Consider the following 20,595-nt stretch of genomic DNA (forward strand, 5'->3'; position numbering starts at 1 on the left):
TCACTTGCTATAAACATTCTTTACTATAATGGTGTGTTACAATCCATGACCTACATTAACATGTCATCACTCAAAGCCCATAGTTGACATTAGGGTATACTGTTGATAACTACTTATTCTCATGGGTTTGAAAAAAAGTGTATGATGACATTATAGTATCATACAGAATGGTTTCACTGTTCTAAAAATTTTCTATACTCTGCCTCTTCATCCTGCCCTAGCAACAAAGGTAGAGAATGCCCCAGAAGTCAGAAATGTCAATAAAACACACATTTAAGGACGAGCAAGTCTAGAGGTCTAATGTACAACATGATGACTATAATTAGTAACACTGTATTGCATACTGAAAATTTGCTGAGAGAGTAAATTCCATGTGTTCTCATCATACACACAAAAGTGTGTGAGAAAATGGTATGTTAATTCACTTGTCTGTAGTAATCATTTCACTGTGTATGTGTATATCAAATCATCAGGTTGTATACCTTAAATATATTTTTATTAAAAATAAAAGAAAAATAAACCTATAAAAATTATAAGAAGAAAGAAAACACAAATATATAGGTGTAGCAAGTGATTGCTTAGGAGTTCTCTCTCCAGGGTAAGTGGGAATGTACTCTCCAAGCACCTAGCAGAAGCAGTCAGAAATCTTTCTGAGTTAGATAGTTTAAATTTACACATCTAAAAATTCCCGTTAATATAAATCTGAAGAACATTAACTAAAACAATAATAAGATTACCTTGGGCAAAAAGCCACTGAAGTGAGAATCAACAACAACAAAAAAAAAACTGTAAAATCAAGCCATTGAATCATGAAGGTAGTTGACTTATCAGCTATAGAATAAAATATAAACATCTTTAGTTTAATGAAAAACATAATACATTATGTATTTATATACATAAATCTGTATTTGAAAACATAATGAAGCAATAAGAAGTTAGTGAAATTAGGAAGCTTTGAAAAAATTGGATAGCAATTCTAGAAATGAAATATGATTAATAATCATAAAAATGAACTGTAATTAATATTACAAACTCAATAGATGGATTAAACATAAAAATAGATTAATTGAAGGAAAAATTAGTGAACCTGGTCTACTGTTAGTATGCATTATCTGTATAATTAGCTATTAAATTTCAAAGATGGCACATTCTATTTTAGTTACCTAATATTGTAAAGCTAAGATTTACTCAGGACTCATATGACCTAAAGTACTAGCATTTTTCTGTAGAGACTTAAAAAATTATTTCTGGTCTACAGCCATGCCATCCTGAACAAGCCTGATCCCATCTGATCTCAGAAGCTAAGCAGGGTCGGGCCTGGTTAGTATTTGGATGGGAGACAACCTAGGAAAACAAGGTGCTGTAAGTGTAAAAAAATATATATATATTTCTGTACTCTGGTTATATAACTCAAAAGAATATATTAGCAGGCATACTTGACTCCTGTGAACATGGAAAGCACTCATCTGTGGTCTCACACAACTCTAAACTCACTGATAGCCTCAGTATTAGCAATAAAGTAAAGAGTACAAATATAAGACTTAGAAGGCTTCTAATTTGTCATTTGCTAGTTGCTGCACCCTGGGTAAATCTTTAACTTTTCTGAATCTCAGTTTTTTCATTTGAAGAAAAAGTTAATTGTGTGTATTATTTTTAATGAAATAAATATATTTTCATTTGTAAATTTACCTATGAGGGTAGCTATAGTAAATACATAAAGACAAATTCCCTAACCTTAGGCTAGTAATTAAACATATGATAAGGAGCGCTAGTATATTGAAAAGTTGATGTCTAATGTTAATATTTTGAGGTAACTGCCTCAGAAGAAAAGATGATAGAATACTATTTGTTGAGCAACCAGAGTACTCTCTAGTGACTTTATATATTTCATTTCATCTTTACAACATCCTTGTAAGAAAAATATAATTATACCCATATTTTTGAAGAATGCAGCTAAGGTTTTGAACTAATATAAAAGAAGTATGGATTTGAACCCTCATCTGGCTGTTTCCAAAGCCCACTTTGTCAGGAAGCAATATTTTCCCACAAAATTTTCCTTAATGTCATATTTCTGAATATGGAAATGAATGACATTTAAAATGTTCTTAATATACCAGCTATAATTAATAACACGGAATTTCTTTTTCTCTTGTGAAAAACTTTTGGAAAATAAGGAATAATTTTTAGATAAAAATTTCCATATTTAATCGCAGAGGAATTTGTGAATTTCTACTAAACTTACTTTGTTGTTAAATTATGGGAATGAATAGCACATTAAACATTGTAGCCATACATAAGGAAATTATGTATGAATTGGTCAAAACCCACAGAATTCTCTAACTCTGTACTTTTTCTACAGTAAATGCTTTCTAAAGAACAACTTTTTTCTAGTATTTGGAGAATAAATGAATTTTGTGGCTATTTAAAGCATACTTCTTATCTGTACTCACTGAAAAACTAAAATAATTTTTAGCTACATGTGTTTCTATGCTACAATAGAATTATAAAATGGCATTTCTTGACCTAAAGATAGGACTGGTTGGTTTTTTTTCATTTCCTTGTTTGTTTTTTCCTTTTAAACTTAAATGTAAATGGTTGGCTTAGTTGTTCTTAGTATGTTTTTAAATTAGTTATACGATTTTATAAAGAGATTTTTTTTTTATAAATTGAACACTCAAAATCATAGACACTAAATAGGGCATAATATTTTGGTTAGATTAACTATCTCTATAGGGTTACTTTAGTCTGAATTCTAATAGAAGGAAAGGAAAGATAGATCATTGTTTTATATTCAAAATTGGCGTGGTATTAATGTTGTGAGATAATTCTCTTGCCTTTCCGAATACCCTAGAATGGTGGCACTACAATATTTGTGCTCCCTAAGCTTGCGACAGAAACCTACCATAAGTTCAGTATTCACCTAGACTCTTTCACTTAGCCCCTGTGGAAACTCAGGGGCAAAGAGAACCAACACAAATATACCTATGTTTATGCTGTTTGTGGTGCTGTGAATAATAAAGCCCTTTGTCCCTGATCTAGGAGTCTTCTGTCTTCTGCCAAAATTCATAAAAGACGTCAGGCTAACTTTCTACTTGAAAGTGGGATCAAATCTCAAATCTATGAGTTCTTGATACAGACAAATTTTAATTTCACAACTTAAGAAAAAAAATGAATAATGGGTACATGTAACTATATAATGAATCATTCTTGCTTTATGAACTGTTCTTCAAGCTTGCGTATATTTTATCCCATCTTTTTGGTTGATTTGCTTTGTGGAATGCTGTTAGTAATCATAGGTATGTAATAATTGCTAAAAAAAAAAAACAACTCTATAGTAGTTTTAAGGAACACACAATATTTTAGACTATAATAATGTACTTAATTTGTTTGGCTATAGGTATGACTTTAAGACAGATGTTAATGTGAGTTAGCACACACAAACTTTATTCTAGAAAAAATTTCATTTTTCATAGCAGAGAAAGAAAAATATTTTGAAATCACACAGACCTTGCCTCAAAAATCAAAATTGCCATGTCTGAGGTTTGTATACACCAGAAACAAGAAAATAATATATATTTTTTTACTTATAGTCTCAAACGATTACATAAGTTTGCCTCACAATTTGGCAAGTCACGTATTATTTTCATTTTGCAACTGATGAAACTAAGATTTAAAGTGGCAGTGACTTTTTTCTGCTCCTTAAATTAGTTCTCTCTCCACAACACCGACCTATATTAAATGTGTACCATTCAAAAAAGATAGGTAATGTTTTAATAATGTATGTTTCCAAAATAGTGAAATACATTGAAAGCCAACTCTGGTTACTAATTTTCTATTTAAATTGAGAATCTTTCAGTTATATATGATCCTTTGACTTTAGAAGATTACAAAGAAGGAAAACAACAGGTAAAAGAAATGGTCAAACATAAAGTGCAGAAATACTTTCGAGCAAAGAAAGGCTAAGTGAGTTTCATGATATTGGGATAGAGGAGTAAACTTCGAAAAAAAATTAAATAATTGAAAGGCTAACAAATGATACAAAACTTCCATTTGGGGAAATAAAGCAGGGTAGATAAATTCTTCTGAGGAAGCCAACACAAATTCAGAATATATTTAAAAAGCAAACTTAAGTTACGAATTTAATGTAACATGCTATTCTAATCTGATTGTAACTCTATATATGTGGCAAAATTGAAAACATATCATCTCTGGAAAAATACATTTTTATTTATAATGGATTAAGACACCCTGAGTCAGACCATGAGAAATAATAGATACTGGAAAAAATATATGAATAATTTATATTAATTGTTATTAGACACTGGTAATAAGATAAATATGCTTGCTTTCAGGAATAAAAACTATCTTAGAAATATCTGTAAGAGAGAACACATTTGAGAAAACTGAATATAAATTTTAGAAATTAAATAATTGAAATTAAAATCTATAATATGGGTTTATATGAGGATCAGACAAAGTTGAAGAAAGCATAACTTTGAAAATGTGTTATAAAATATTATCTAGAATCTATTGCCAAGAAGCAAAGAGATGAAAATTTTAAGAAATGAAAAATATATAAAGTTAGAGAAGGTTTAAATTATGCATATTGGAGTTCCAGGAGGATAGACAAGATAGAATGAGGCATGGCAATATCCAATAAGATAATGAGTGAAATTTTTCCTAAACTGGATGAAAGACATTAATTCATATATTCACAAAGTTGAGTAAATCATACGCAGTATAATTTTTAAAAGAAATCCACAGCTAAACTTATCAGAGTAAAATTGTATACAACAGAAAAAAGAAAATCTTAAAGTAGTGAGAAGAAAAGGAGACATTATTTCAACAAAGTTGCAGTTAGACTGACAGCTAATATCTTAAAAGCAACAATAGAAAACAGAAGAAATTAGAATATCTTCAATGATCTAAAAGTTATGTGAATGTAAATTACAGCCAAACTAGAATTCACCAGAATAAGGACAAAATTCAGACATTTTCATGTTAACCAAAACTGAGGTTGCTAACAGAATCTCATTAAAGAAATTTATTTATGAAATATCCATGTCACAAGAAGATAAAAAAAAGAGTGTAAATAAAAAATACATTGGTAAAATCAAACATAAATTGACAGTACGGATAGCAATAATAATGTCTTGTGAAATTAAATGTTGCAAGTAAAATACAAAGACAATATATATATGTTAAAGTGAAGCTAAATTGAGTTAAAATGTTTTATAATATACTTCATAGGAGGAAGGAAAATTTGGTTGATTTTAGATTATGTTAACTATATATGTTGATTTCCAGGCAAAAGCTAAATTAAATATGTGCAAACACTATTATTTCCATACTAATAGAAATAAAACAATAGAACGAAAAGAGATATTCAATCCAAAATGAAGCCAATAAAGTAAAGAAAAAGAACATAGTGTACTTAGGCAAATAGAAAACTCAAAACAAGATGATATATACACTCAACTATATCAGTGTTTACAATACATGTAAATGGTTAAATTACTGAGTTAGCAGAAAACAATTGTTTGTAGATTTTTTAAAAATATGATCAACTGATCTTTGACAAAGAAGCATAAGCAATACAATGGAGCAAAGACAGTCTTTTCAATAAATGGTGCTAGAACAAGTGGACATCCACATACAAAAAAAAGTGAATCTAGACAGTCTTATACCATTCACAAAAATTAACTCAAGATGGATAACAGATCTAAATGTAAAATGAAAAACTCTAAAACTCCTAGAAGATAGTATAGGGGAAAACCTAGATAAGTTTGCATATGGCTTTGACTTTTTAGTTATAACACCAGAGCTACAATGCATGAAAGAAACAGTTGATAAGCTGGGCTTCCATAAAATTAAGACTTTCTGTTTTGCTGAAGACAATGTTAAGAGAATGAGAAGACAAGCCACAGACTGAGAGAAAATGTTTGCAATGCTTATTTGATAAAGAACTGCTATCCAAGATATACAAAGAATACTTAGATATCAACAAAAAGAAAATGAACAACCTGATTTAAAAAATGGGCCAAAGACCTTAACAGATACTTCACCAAAGAAGATTTACAGATTGCAAATAAACAAAAGATTCTCCACATTCTATTTCATCAAGGAAATGCATTTTTCAACAATGAGATATCACTACACACCTAGTAGACGGCCTAAATCCAGAACACTGAAACATCAAATGCTGGTGAGGATATGTAGCAAAAGAGCTCTCATTTTGCTGGTAGGAATGCAAAATGGTATTACCACTTTCAAAGACAGTTTGGAGGTTTCTTATAAAATTAAACATACTCTTACAAAATGATCCAGCAAACACACTCTTTAGTATTTACCCAAATGAGTTGGAAATTTATTTCCAGACAGAAACTTGCACACAGATGTTTATAGCAGCTTTATTCATAATCGACAAAATTTGGAAGCAACCAAGATGTCCTTCAGTAGATGAATGAATAAACTGTGGCACATCTGGACAATGGAATATTATTTAGTGCTAAAAACGAAGGAGCTACCAAGCCATTGAAAAGGTTGAAAAGACATAGAGAAAAACCTAAATGAAAGAAGCCAATCTGAAAAGGCTACGTACCGTATGATTCTAACTATATGACATTCTAAAAACTAGAGGCAAGACTATGGAGACAATAAAAAAAAAAAAATCAGTATTGCTAGGGTTTGGGGCAGGGGAAAAAAGGGACAAAGAGGATTTTTAGAACAGGCGAAACTGTTTCGTATGTTATCAAAATGATACATGTCATTATACATTTTTCCAAACCCATAGAGTATACAGTAGTAAAAGTGAGCCCTAATATAAACTATGGAGTTTTGGTGATATTGAGGTCTTATTATACATTCATAGATTATAACAAATGTACCACTGGGTAGGGAAGGGGACTATTTGATAATGAGGAAGGCTTTGCTTTTGTTGGGGCAGAAAGTACATGAAAAAAGTTCTCTACCTTCCGCCTAATTTTGTTTTAAACTTAAAACTACATTTAAAAATGAATTGTTATTAACTAAACTTTTTAAAAATAATGTAAGGCAAAGACTCCAGAAGTACCAAGGAGAAGTCAAAAATTCCAAACCACAGTGGGAGAATTTTAAAATACATTTCTTAGTAATTTATAGAACAAGCACTCAAAAAAATCAGTAAAGACATCATTTAATAAACCAATTTAATAACATTTGCTTAAGAGACATATATAGAACACTTAACAGCTGGAGAAATTAATGCACCTTATCTTCAAGTACATTTATAAAACTTGACATATACTGGCTTAAATCAGGTCTCAAGAATTTCTTAAAGATTAAAATCATGTTTAATGTGTTTTATGAATATAATGCTGATAAACTATAAGTGAATTTCCTAAGATACCTAGGAAATCTTTATTTCACTGGAAATTAAGAAACCAAAAAAATCTGAGTCAAAAAGAAATCATAATGAAATTTAAAAAAAATAACCGAGCAATTACAAAATAACTATATTATAGCATAAGAGCAATAGTTAATGAAATAGAAAAAAGTAAAGCAATGCATCAATAAAGCTAAAATTTTTAAAAGAAATTTGATGAATCCAGACAAGACTGATTAAGAAAATAAAATGAGAAATTACAAATAGCTAGTATCAGGAATGAAAACAGGGTAGGATGACGAATGATATAATTTAAAACTGCAGCAAGAGAATATTGTGAAAATTTTATGGCAATACCTTTGAAAATTTGGAGGAAGTGAAAAATTCCTAGAACAATATAACTTACCAAAACTGACTTTAACTGTAATCTTGAACCTAACATATAAGAAAACAACCAGGAAGAAAAAAATTGCAACATGCGATAGTATTTTTTTAATTATACATACCAAAAAATCATGTCTCACAAAAGATGTGCAAAACCTTATTGGAGAAATTTTAAAAAGTATATCAAGAATGTTGAAGAAAAGCTATAAATGAATAAATTTATGAATTAGAAAACTAAATATCAGATTTAAATTCTTTCCAAATTACCATAGATACTCTGCAGTCTTAATTAAATCCCCAAAAGGTTTTTTATTTTGTATTGTTTTTACTTACACAAAATAACCTTTATTTGCAATATATTTTTAATTCCCTATACTGCTTAAACAGTGGTTTCAATCATGGCTACATATTAGAATCATCTAGCCAGCTCTTTATTTTTATTAAATTTATTGTGATGTTGGTTAATAAAATAATATAGGTTTCAAGTATACAATTCTATAATACATCATCTGTATATTGCATTGTGTGTTTACCACCCAAAGTCAAATCTCCTTTCATCATCATACATTTAACCCCCTTTATCCTTTTCTAACTTCCACTTTTTTTATTGTTAGTATATAAGAACAACACGATGGATTTTTAAGCATTGTTTTTATATCCCGCAACTTTAGTGTATTTGTTTATTGTTTCTAAAAGCTATTTGGTGGAGTCTTTAGAGTTTTCTACGTAAAGAATCATGTTGTCTACAAAAAGTGACAATTTGACTTTTTCATTCCCATTTTGGATGCCTCTTATTTCTTTCTGCTACCTGATCACTCTGGCTAGGATTTCTAATACTATGTTGAACAACAATGATAAGAGTGGGCATCCTTGTCTTATTCCTGATCTTAGAGGAAAAACTTTCACTTTTTCACCATTAAGTATGATATTATCTGAGGGTTTATCATGCATGACCTTTATTGTTTTGATATACTTTTTTTCTATACCAAATTTATTGAGCGTTTTAATCATGAATGGATGTTTCGTTCATGACCATTGACAAGCAGAATCTAAAATGTGCATGGAAAATCAAAATCCACAAATAGCTAAAACACTCTCAACAAAAATGTATAAAGTCAAAGAGAAAAAGTTGATAACTATATGATTTTGTTTATATGTGGGTTATAAAACTGAAAGCAACAAATGAACATGACGAACAAACAGACTTTGGACACGGACAACAGTTTAGTAATTACCAGAGGGAAGGGGACTTGGGGAGGAGATAATAAGGGTGAAAATAAGTCAAATATATAGCGGCAGAAGGAAATTTAATTTTGGGTGGTGAACACACATTGCAATACACATATGATATATTATTGAATTATATACTTGAAACCAATATATTTTATTAATCAATGTCATCCCACTAAATTTAGTTTAAAAAAAAAAAAGATGAATAAAGTTGGAGAACTTGTAAGCACCACAACTTATAGAGCTCAAGTAAATGACAGTGAATACAGTGTGGTATGGTATGGTATTATATGGTATGGATGGTACCATATGAATAGTATGGAATAAGAAGGGATGGGATGGGATGGGATGGAATGAGATGGTAGTAATTGTAGAATAGGGTAGGGTAGAGTAAAATAAAGTAGAATAAAGTAACATAAAAAATAACAACTGATAGAGGCTCATGCATATATGCTTAACTGATATTATAAGAGATTACATTCTAAATCAGTAGGAAATAGGTAGACTTTTCAATAAATCTTACTTAAACAATTAATTATCAATACTAAAAAAAATTAGTTCTAGCTATATTAAAAATCTAAAGATAAGCAAAAATATAAAACTTATAGAAGATAATGTGAAAATATATTCATAACCTTGGATATTGATCTTCATTAAAAAACATGCAAAAAGCATTGATTGTTGATAAATATATTTACATTAAAATTAATAATCTATAAATCAAAAAATGTCATAATAGTAGTAAAAGAATAATCCACAGAGATGGAGATTTGCCACACATAACTAACAAAGGTCTCATATCCAAATATATAAATAATTTCTAAAATCATTAAAATACAAACAACCTAATATAAAAAAATAAACAAGCAAGTTTAACATATATTTCACAACAAAATGTGCTTTATCTCATTTGGTAGCACAGAATTGCAAATTAAAACTACAAATTAAAAAAATAAATGTCTAACAAAACTAAGTGTTAGAGAATGTATAACCAATGGAACCCTTGCATTTTGCAGATTGGCATATAATTTGGTACAACCACTTGGAAAACAGTTGGACATTAGAGTTGAAGATATGCATTCCATATGATTCTTCAATTATACTCCTAGATATTTGCTCTTTAGAAATTCTTATACAGAGATAGTCAGGGCAGTGTTGTTTTTAATAGCCAAAACCAGAATCACCCCATGTGTTCAACAATAATGGAATGGATAAACTCTAAAATATCTATACAGTGGAATATAGTACAGCAATAAAAAATAATGAACTGGATCTATACACAGGAACATAGATGAATCTCACAAATATTGAACAAATGAAGACAAAAGAATATCTATAGAATTGTTTAATATTTATAGTACAAAAACAAAGCTACACTATAATGTTTAATACATAAGTGGTAAAAACTATAAAAGAAATCAAGAAAGTCAAAGTTATATATTACAGCTTAGTGCTTACTCCTAGAAGTAAGAGATTTTGGAACAGGACTTCTGGTGTACAAGCAGTGTTCTATTTTTGTTTTTAATGATCAGAGGTCACATGGAACATTTAATTATATTTTATTATGATTATTTTAAATAATTTATATGTTTTATAATTATATGTATGTAATCTCTATAAATCTTGAAGTTATAAACGTGATAATGCAATACTTTGTGTACATCATATATATCACAACAAAATTAAAATAATTAAAGAGAGCTAACAGTGCTTAGTTTTGCAGCATATATACAATACCAAAATTAGAACAATATGGAGATTAGTGTTTTACATTTTGTTTTCCTTTCTAATGTTTACAGATGACAAAACTAATTCTCTAATAAGTAAGGTGACTTGCCCAGTTGAGGGCCCTTCAGGCTTAACACCCCACTCCCAATTCCTCCTCCAGAAAAAATGAAAGAGCTTCCACAAATCAATATTTATATAAATAGTGGAGTGATCATAGTGTAAAGTATAAAAATGTCTGTAGTATCACTTTAGCGTATATACTCCTGAAACTGATATACCAATTTTAGGGCATTTCCTTTTGGCTCTGATATGAGCGGGGCTCCTAAGAAATCAACCCGTCACAGGATAAAGGTAGAGGGAAACTGCCATCATTGGCAGGAGGAAGTGGCTCACAGTGGGGACGGCTGGGCTGGCTGGCAGCTGACTGTCTATATTGGCCTGGGAAGAAGCGTGGATAATGTTCTTGTTTGACAAAGCATGACATTAAGAACAGAAGATATCTGGCTGTTGGGTAACAGAATCAAACGAGGACAGGTTTCATGAATCCTTGCCATCAGACTCAGAAGCCCCAAAGTGTAGCATGAAGAGAATGAATTTTGGCTTAAGTGGCTGTGCAACCTGGAGCAAGTTACTTAACCTCTCTGGACTCCAGGATCTTCGTCTGCCAAAATGGGGGCCCCTTAATTGGGTATTTGTAAGGAGCCAATGAAATGACACAGCACACAGATGGGGCAGGAGCTCGTCTTGGACAGAGCCACACAGGTGAAAAGACCAGAAGTTTACAGGAATGGCATGTGTCTTAGCTGACCAGGCAGCTGCCCTACATCCATCCCAGGTACCCTGGATATCAGATTGCTTTCATTATTCATTGCAATGTGCCAGTGCACATGCAGCACCTAATAATTATTGTATAACTTGTGGGCATTAAATGAGGTGGCCCTGGCAACATTGTAACTGGAACTCAGATATTGGATACAGAAGACATGGCTTCATTTTTTGCAGCCAAATGAAATAAGTATGTGAGAATTTCAGGATGATGTGTTTAGTGTACAAAAGGATTGATAAACCCTTTCTCAGGACTTCAGTGACATGGCAAGAACCTGCCTAAGACAAGTAGAATACTATACCCATCAGCTGAGTGCATCTCCGGCCAAGAGTTTGGAAGACATTCGACATCAACCAAATGTCCCCCAGCCTGATTCCCTATGTGTACCTCCTGAGCATATGGCAGTCAGCAACTACTTCTCTAAGACTGTGCCAGTCACCTTGCTCCAAACTCAGTCCTCTGCAGAATGTCAGCACAGACTTACCAGTCTGTGATCTTGTGTGTAATCTAGACTGGTCTAGACTGTTCTACATTGTAATCTAGAAAGAAAAAAGACTGTATACCAACTGTACTTAAATTTAAAAAATAAATTAATTAAAAGAAAAATATATTTATATAAGTAGTTTAAGGTTCAAAATTAACTTTGTAGTGAAGACTTGTAATGCTGTACCTTGACTTCTTTCTCTATTAGTGTGTGAGAAGATCAGTAATATTTTGAACTTATCTTTTCAATTAAAAGTGAAATTCATGAATGGAGGCCCTGATTCATTTACTAATGAAGTTCTGCTACATAAAGTAAAATTCTCTTTCTAAAAATAACATAATAAAAGATTAAAATTTTGGAGTATTAGAAAGCTCTTACATCTTCATCAGGCTATGGGAGTACTTGCTTAAATTATTAGCTATGGAAAAAATAGGTTCAGGACCAAGTATATTAGACTCTAATATGTTGTCACTCAAATTGTGAAAGAAAGTTATTTTACTTATATTTATTTATTACTTTTTATAATGCAAGCAATATTCTAATATTTGTTTAGTATTTCATTTGTTGTTATCTCTGTAACAGAAGCATATTTGTATTTTTACGTTTGAGAGATAAAGAAATCATCAGATGCAGAAAATTAATTGACATTGAGGAATGCATTATGAATGTTTAGGCATATGTGCTATGAGCATTTCTGTCTGATAGTTATAAATAATGATTACAATATTTTAAAAATGTTTAATTGGTCTACAAGCCTCTATATTAATGTATCAATATAATACCATTTATTGGCTTCTTTTGAAATAAAGCTAGTAAAGGAAATTAACCATTTATTTAGCATTCAATTAATAAATAAACATGTATGAATAGAATTAAGGATGTCTTTTTAACAAAAAGTAGAAACTTTTAGATATGTCAGGGACCTGCAGTCTAAAACTATACCAAACAACAAACAAAAATAAGTGGCAGTAGAATGTATGTGGCCACTATGACCATGTAATTTTGAAAGCCATCCTACTTACATCATCAGACATTATTCTATCAGGTGGGCCCTCGTTTGGATGACCTACTATATTAACACTCCCTGAGGGAGTCTAAGTTGAATAGAGGAATATTTTCCAAGAATAATTAAATATTGAAAGAGTGAAACAGGAGAGAATAGTGTCGATGGAACCTCTGTCATGGTTATTATTGAGCAATTGCTAAAAATTGTTTGAAATAACTTCAAATCAATTAGGACTATGTACCCTTCTTATCTTTTGGAAATTATTTTTCTTTATTAAAGACAGTAAAATCCTTATATATTGTGAAATAAATACGCTAAAAAAAATACCTGTTACAGATTTAGAATTCTGGTGACAAGGACTTCCTGGATTCACCCCCAGAATATTGTGCTGTCTTGTTTTGTGGTTAATCTTGGAATCTGCCCCTCCTGCCAGTGACCCCTTGGAACCTTGTTCTTGATCTGATTATAGAGACTTTTACATATAGTCTCACCTTCAGAGTAGGTAAGTTTTGTCTGTGGCAACTGAGATAGCATTACGACTATGAGTAATAAAATTTAAAAAATAGCAAAATGGCTAGTTATTAAATCATTACAATATATTAAGTATTACCTGTGGTCTATTATTTTATATTATTATTAAATAAATTTAAGAGGAGAAAACTGAGACAAAGATGAGGTAAATAATTTGTCCAGCATGACACAGCTAGTAAATGAAAAAGCCAACTTCACTATGTGCAGTTACTAGGCATATAGAAAGGTGACTAAAGTGAAACATCTCCTTTAAAGACTGAATTAAATTATTCTACAATTAATTTCTCCTATGTCACAATTTCAAGGCTTCTTCTAATGGAAAACTAAGTGTGCTAGATTCATAGGAAACAGTAGAAAGCAATCTTAGACAATGATAGTTTTAAAAACAATATCCTAATAACTAGTAAAATTGAGCATCTCTTCATACGTCTGTTGGCCATTTGTATTTCTTTTTGGAAGAAGTATCTGTTCAGATCCTCTGTCCATTTTTAATTGGATTGTTTGGTTTTTTTTTATTGTTGAGTTGTTTGAGTTCTTTGTATAATTTTGATAGCCCTCCATCAAAAGCGTTGTTTGCAAATATCTTCTTGCATTCAGTTGATTGTCTGTTTGTCTTGTTGATGGTTTCACTCTTTCACTGTGAAGAAGCTTTTTAGTTTGATATAGTCCCAGTCATTTATTTTTGCTTGTACTTCTCTCGCTTTGAGGTCAAATTCATAAAATCCTCTCTAAAATTAAAATCGATGCATTTAGTACCTATGTTTTTTTCTATGCACTTTATTGTTTCTGTATTATATTTAGATCTTTGATCCATTTTGAGTTACTTTTTGTGTATGGTAACAAATACCAGTCTAGTTTCATTTTTTTTTTCACATGTAGCTTTCCAATTTTCCCAGCACCATTTATTGAAGAGGCTTTTCTTCATTGTATGTGCTTGGTTCCTTCGTTGAAAATTATTTGCCCATGTATATATAGGTTTATTTCTTGGCTCTCAATTCTGTTCCATTGGTTGTGTGTCTGTTTTTCTGCCAATACCATGCTGTTTTGATTATTGTCACTTTGTAATATAATTTGAAGTCAGGCAGAATGATACCTCTAGGCTTATTCTTTTTCCTCAGGATTGCTTTGACTATTTGGGGTTGTTTGTGTTCCCATACAAATCCGATGTTTTTTTGTTCTATTTCTTTAATAAAAATGCCTTTGGGATTTTCATGGGGATTGCATTAAATTTGTATATTGCTTTGCATAGTAAGGTCATTTTAACTATGTTGATTCTTCCTATCCATGAACATGGAATATCTTTCCATGTCTTTGTGTCTTCAATTTCTTTTAATAAAGTCTTATAGTTTTCAGTGTATAGATTCTTCACATGCTTCATTAGGTTTATTCCTAGGTATTTTTTTCTTTTTGTTGCAATTGCAAAAGGAATTGTTTTTTTTCATTTATTTTTCTGAAAAGTCATTGTCGGTGTGTAGGAACACTATGGATTTTTGTACATTGATTTTGTATCTTGAAAATTAACTGTATTTTTGATTGTTTCTAATAGTTTTTTTAGTGGAGTCTTTAGGGTTTTCCAGGAATGCAAATTAAAACCACGATGAGATACCACTTTATACCTGTTAGAATGGCTACCAACAAGACAAGTAATAACAACTGTTGGAGAGGTCGTGAGGAAAAAGGAACCCTAATACACTGCTGGTGGGAATGTAAATTGGTATAGAAAACAGTGGAAAACAGTTTGGAGAGTCCTCAAAAAGTTAAGAATAGAATTATCATATGACCTATCGTAGTACCCCCAAAATTTGAAAACGTTTATTTGTAAAGATATATGCACCCTGATGTTCATTGCAGCACTATTCATGGTGACCAAGATATGGAAACAACTGAAGTTATCCTCTATAAATGATTGGCTAAAGAAGATGTGGTACATATATACAATGGAATATTACTCAACCATAAGAAGAGGTGAAATACTGCCATTTGTGACAACATGGATGGATTTTGAGATTATCACACTAAGAGAAATAAGACAGAGAAAGTTGAGAACCATATGATTTCACTTATATGTGGAATATAAAACTGAAAGCAACAAATGAACGAGACAAACAGAGACTCATGGATATGGACAACAGTTTAGTGGTTACCAGAAGGAAGAAGGGGTAGATAAGGATACAGGGAGTCAAATATATGGGGACACAAAGAAATTTAACTTTGGTGAACACACAATGCAATACACATGTGGCATTTTATTGAATTATATACTTGAAACCTATATGATTTTATTAACGAATGTTAATCACCCTAATAAATTTAATTTTAAAAAATATCCTATTGACACATATTAGTGTTACTTAGAAATGGGTAAATCTGCCAATACCATGACAAAGATTTTTCTCTTTCACCTCAGGCTCCAATGTAGCTTGGCATAGCACTTTTACAGTCCCAATCATTTAAAACTTTGACATTTTGTTTATCATAGATATTTGCATTAATTTTGATTTTTAAATATTACATTAAAATATTAATCTTGATTATAGAGTTTTTTGTCACCACCTTAAATTTTGTGTCTAAGGCAAGTATCTCATTTATCCAACTTGACTTACCCTAGTCCTAGCCCTGCTTAATAGCAAACATGAAGACACATTATACATTAATATCTATATGACTTTACCAACCTGTGATTTTCTTGAGTTATGTACCTCTCAGAGAAGAAACCAAAGAACCACTTTAATGTAGTATTTGATACTCCACTATAAAGATATAATAAAGAGATACAGATCCACTGAACAATACAAATGGCAAAACGTGCTTTTAGATAGAATTGTATGTAAGTTGAATACAGAACACATTATAATTGGATTATAAGCACATCCACTTTCACTTTGTAAAAAGATGTTTCTATTATTCCATAGATTCACAAAAATATAGCAATACCATGATATTGAAAATTGTGTCTGCAAAATTCATATATTTTAAAAGATAGAATTTAAAATTCACTTTTGTTTTTCTCTGCTTTCATAAAGTACATCCATATATTCGATGTACTACCCAACCCCCCAAAACAGATGAATTTTGAAAATTAAGTCAAATGTCAGACACTAAGCAAGTATTTTCATTCTAGTACTTTTTTTTTACCCTCTTTGCCATAAAATATAGTGAAATATGTAAAAGAGTGACTAGTGCTTCAGTTAGCCTTTTATTCTTACATATAGCTTTGGCTCTTTTCCCAAAATTTCTGTTTTTAAACTTTTGTACTAACAATCCTCCTTTTTATCCATGAGGTCATTTTTCCTTAGTGATCAATTGCATATATATTTAAATATATTTTAAAAGAATGGGGATGTTGCTTGTCACACACAAGTGGCTCTTAAAGACTTATTGGTTTCATGCCAGTGCTGTCAACATTCCAACAACAGATTGGACTGGTTAAGGAAGAAGCCATAAACAGCCTATCAACAAGTATTTATACAGATGTTAATGAATTTAAAATTCTGTTAGTGTAACATTTATGCCAAACTCCAATTTTTTGTGCTTTGTTTGTGAGGTATGATGCAATAACTTCTTTTAATAAACACATATAGATCACTTAAACTTTATAGTGTAAATAATATCTTTAGTATTTCCAGCACGAGATACATAGAATCAGCCATTTATCAAAGTTACCAAAAATATTTTCATCACATGAAGCATTTTGCCCAGTATGCAACCATGTCCTCCAAAAGCTTTTGGTAAAGAAATGAACTCATCTCCATCCATAAAAGTAAGAGTATTTTATTATTATATTACTGAGAGAAGCCATTAAGGGAAAATAAAATAGTCATGGGAAAATTTCCCTATGTATAAAAAACATAAATAATTAGCTTCTTTTTATGTGCCCCAAATGACAATTGAATCTTAATCTTCCTCTGTAGAGGATATTATACTACATCGAAAATTTAGAAAACTGGTTTATTTGAAGCATATGGGTTTACTAAACACTTATTTTGCTTTTCAGGAAGAGAAGAATAATATTTCCATTAACTTTTTTAAAGATTTTATTTCTTTTAGTGAACCTCTTAAAGCTGAACTGCTTTTCTCTAGGATTACATACATTGTGAACATTTTATAAAGTAGCCTTATATGACAGAGTAGTTTTTTGTTTGTTTTTTTATTTGATACCTTTAGTTGTCAATTTTTATTCCAATCTACTTCAGACTTTCAGAACTGATGTTTCTATTGTAATAATTAAGTTAATCATGTTTAGATATGTGTTATACTTCCTAATGCACAGATTTGTCTACATGCTAAAAATGTCAGTTCCATCTCTACATTTCTCAGGACACTGAGAGAGCATTAATCGACTATGACAAATATTTTCTTTCACCAATATGTGTTGAGTACCATCCTACTATGCACTACTTAAATAACTTACATTCTAATAAGCAAAACAGATACATGAATGGGATCTCTATAGGATCCTTTGGAGGATCTCTTACCTAATTTGAATAAGGAATGCGGTGTTGGAAGCTCAGGGGCTTACCCCAAAGAGTGTAATTTATAAACTAAGAACTGAAAACCTGAAGCAAGAACATCACCGGTAAAGTAGATAATTCTAAGTATAAGATTTATAGGCGACAGGTCATTTTGAGTAATTATAATGTATCTGAGTAATTCAGGCAGGAACCTAACAGATGTGTCTGAAGGCAAAGCTTGTGTGTTATGCAAAAATTTTTGGACATTATCCAAAGGCACTGGATAATGACATTTAACTTATAAAGTAGCATAATTGGATTTGTAGTTTAGCAAGACCATTTGCAATACACATAGGATCAAGACCAAAAACAAAAAGACCAGTGAGAGGCTGTTAAGAGTAATTTATAAGAAATGATGATGGCCTAAATTAAAATAGTGGCAATGAGAATATAGGAGATTTGACGAATTGGAAGAATTTGGAAGGTAAATATGCATGCAGTTAGAAGATAAAGAAGAATGCTAGTTCAATATAGCACTCTAGTTTTTGAGTTGTACACCACTCGTGGTGGTAGCATGATAGGAACTTGGAAAAGATGGGGTAATACATGAGTTCAGCCTTTTTATGTACTCAGTTTAAATTATCTGTGGGAGACCTACATGGAGAGTCTATGGATGGATATATTTCATAAGTAGATAAGGAAAGTGACTTAAAAACTTGAATAAATATTCTCATACAGGAAGAGAATAGCCTAAGAATAAGATGGGGCTAGGATAGATCCCCAGAGAAGAATCTTGAAATTGCAAGGGATAGCAGGAGTAGAGGAGCCCTTGAAGAAGACTAAGGTTTAGAAAAGGTCAGAGAAAACCATGGATACTGTAATGAAACAAAATGCAAAGGAAATAAGCCTTTTAAGAAGGGAGGAGTGGACAACGGTATATAATATTACAGAGGAGTCTGTAGGATAAGAACTTCAAAGAGTACCAAAGATTTAATCATGTTAGTTATCTTGTGAACAATTCCAGTGAAATGCTGTAAGGAGGTAGCCATATCGCAGTGGGCTGAAGCACAAATGTTCATAAGTCAACAGAGACTTGGCTTTGTCTACTATTTCAAAAACTTTATCTGATTTGAGAAGAAAAGGGAAGAGTAGCCAGAGGGAAAGGTATAAAGCCATTTTGACGGATACTGGAAATACAGAAGAAAAGAAATTACTGATGGCAAGAGAGCCTAAATTATACGGGATGCTTGGGATCCAGAGCACATTGAGGGCATTGGGCTTAGGAGGAGTGGTGCCTCTGCTATTATGATAGATAAGACAGGTACCTTTGCACATATGTCACTACATGCATCTGCTCACTACTGTTTCAAAAGTAAGCCTAAAGAAATGGGTGCAGTGAGATGGAAAGGAACCAGATATTAGTGAGATACCCTTCAGGTTAATTAGACCTATTCTCTGATTAGATGTTGGTACTTAAGAAATGAACAGTCAAGGTTGACTCCAGAATATCTCATCTGGATGGCTTGGGAATTCAGGAGGAAAAACAGACTTAGTGGGATGATAATATTAAACAAGTTGTGACTCTGAAGTTCAGCTGGATATAAGAACATTAAATAAGATAGAGGTTGATGATACCTAGTCCTCTAGGCTGCCAGCCCCATAAAGTCATATATAGTGTCTATCTAGCTGACTATCGTTAGAAGCCAGCACAGTGCCCGATATAGAGTAGAGGGGATGGGCTCCTAGATACTTGTAGAATAAGGAGCAGCAGCATTTAAAGGAATCTTTAAAGGACCCTGAAAAGGAGCATTTAAAAAATGGTGTTGCAAAGTCTTGAAGAGAAGAGAATTTTAAGACAAGGAAATGGCCTATGTAGTTGAATTCAGCAGAGAGGTCAATGAAGATAAGGAATAAATATGTTTGTTAGAGAGAACAGTTTAAAGACTCCTGGTAAGGACAATTTCGATTTCACAAAATCAGATTGCAATAAATTAAGGAGAGAATAGAAAATAAACAGAGACAGAGAGTTGACCTCTTCAAAAAAAAAAAATAACTGTTAGCCAATATATTTTAGTGTGAAAGATAACATATTACAAGAGTATAGAATTTTTTCCTGAAATCTTATATCTCATTTTATATGAGTTTATTGAATTGAGAGGCACAAATCTATAAACTGTGGGGAGGCGGGAAGGGCTTGTAGTTTAGAATATATTTAGCAAATAGATACATTTTTTTGCCTAGTAGACACTAAAGTCAAACAATTAACAGGAGAAAATATGTGCACCAGTGAAAACAGATAAAGGATTATGAATGGTCATTTGAAAATAAAAAAGGAAATACTATGATTCAGCAGATAATTGGAGAGAAAAAGATATTTTACATTATAAGACCTATAATAAATGATCATGTGAAATAATGTTAAATCTCACTAGCCATAAAGACACATAAGTTAAGACCATATTATACAATATTTTTGTAAAATTATCAACAGCTTTAAAGTATGTAATATTTCAATGTTGATGTAGGGCCTCAGTGAAATGAGTAACCATATATAGTATGTGGTAAATTGATGAAAGCTTTTAAAACTATTTG

At 31.3% G+C, this 20,595-nt stretch overlaps 1 protein-coding gene and 1 pseudogene across 1 annotated transcript in view; both read left to right on the plus strand.

Moving 5' to 3' along the window:
* The window catches only part of LRRIQ1 (leucine rich repeats and IQ motif containing 1), a 175,742-nt gene that overhangs the window by 142,209 nt on the left and 12,938 nt on the right, over positions 1–20,595 (plus strand). The window lies entirely within an intron of this gene.
* LOC120607518 (uncharacterized) lies at positions 1,251–1,369 on the plus strand (annotated as a pseudogene).

This window comes from Pteropus medius, unplaced genomic scaffold (genome assembly GCF_902729225.1).
Source record: "Pteropus medius unplaced genomic scaffold, Ma_sr-lr_union100, whole genome shotgun sequence".
NCBI classification, from domain to species: domain Eukaryota; kingdom Metazoa; phylum Chordata; class Mammalia; order Chiroptera; family Pteropodidae; genus Pteropus; species Pteropus medius.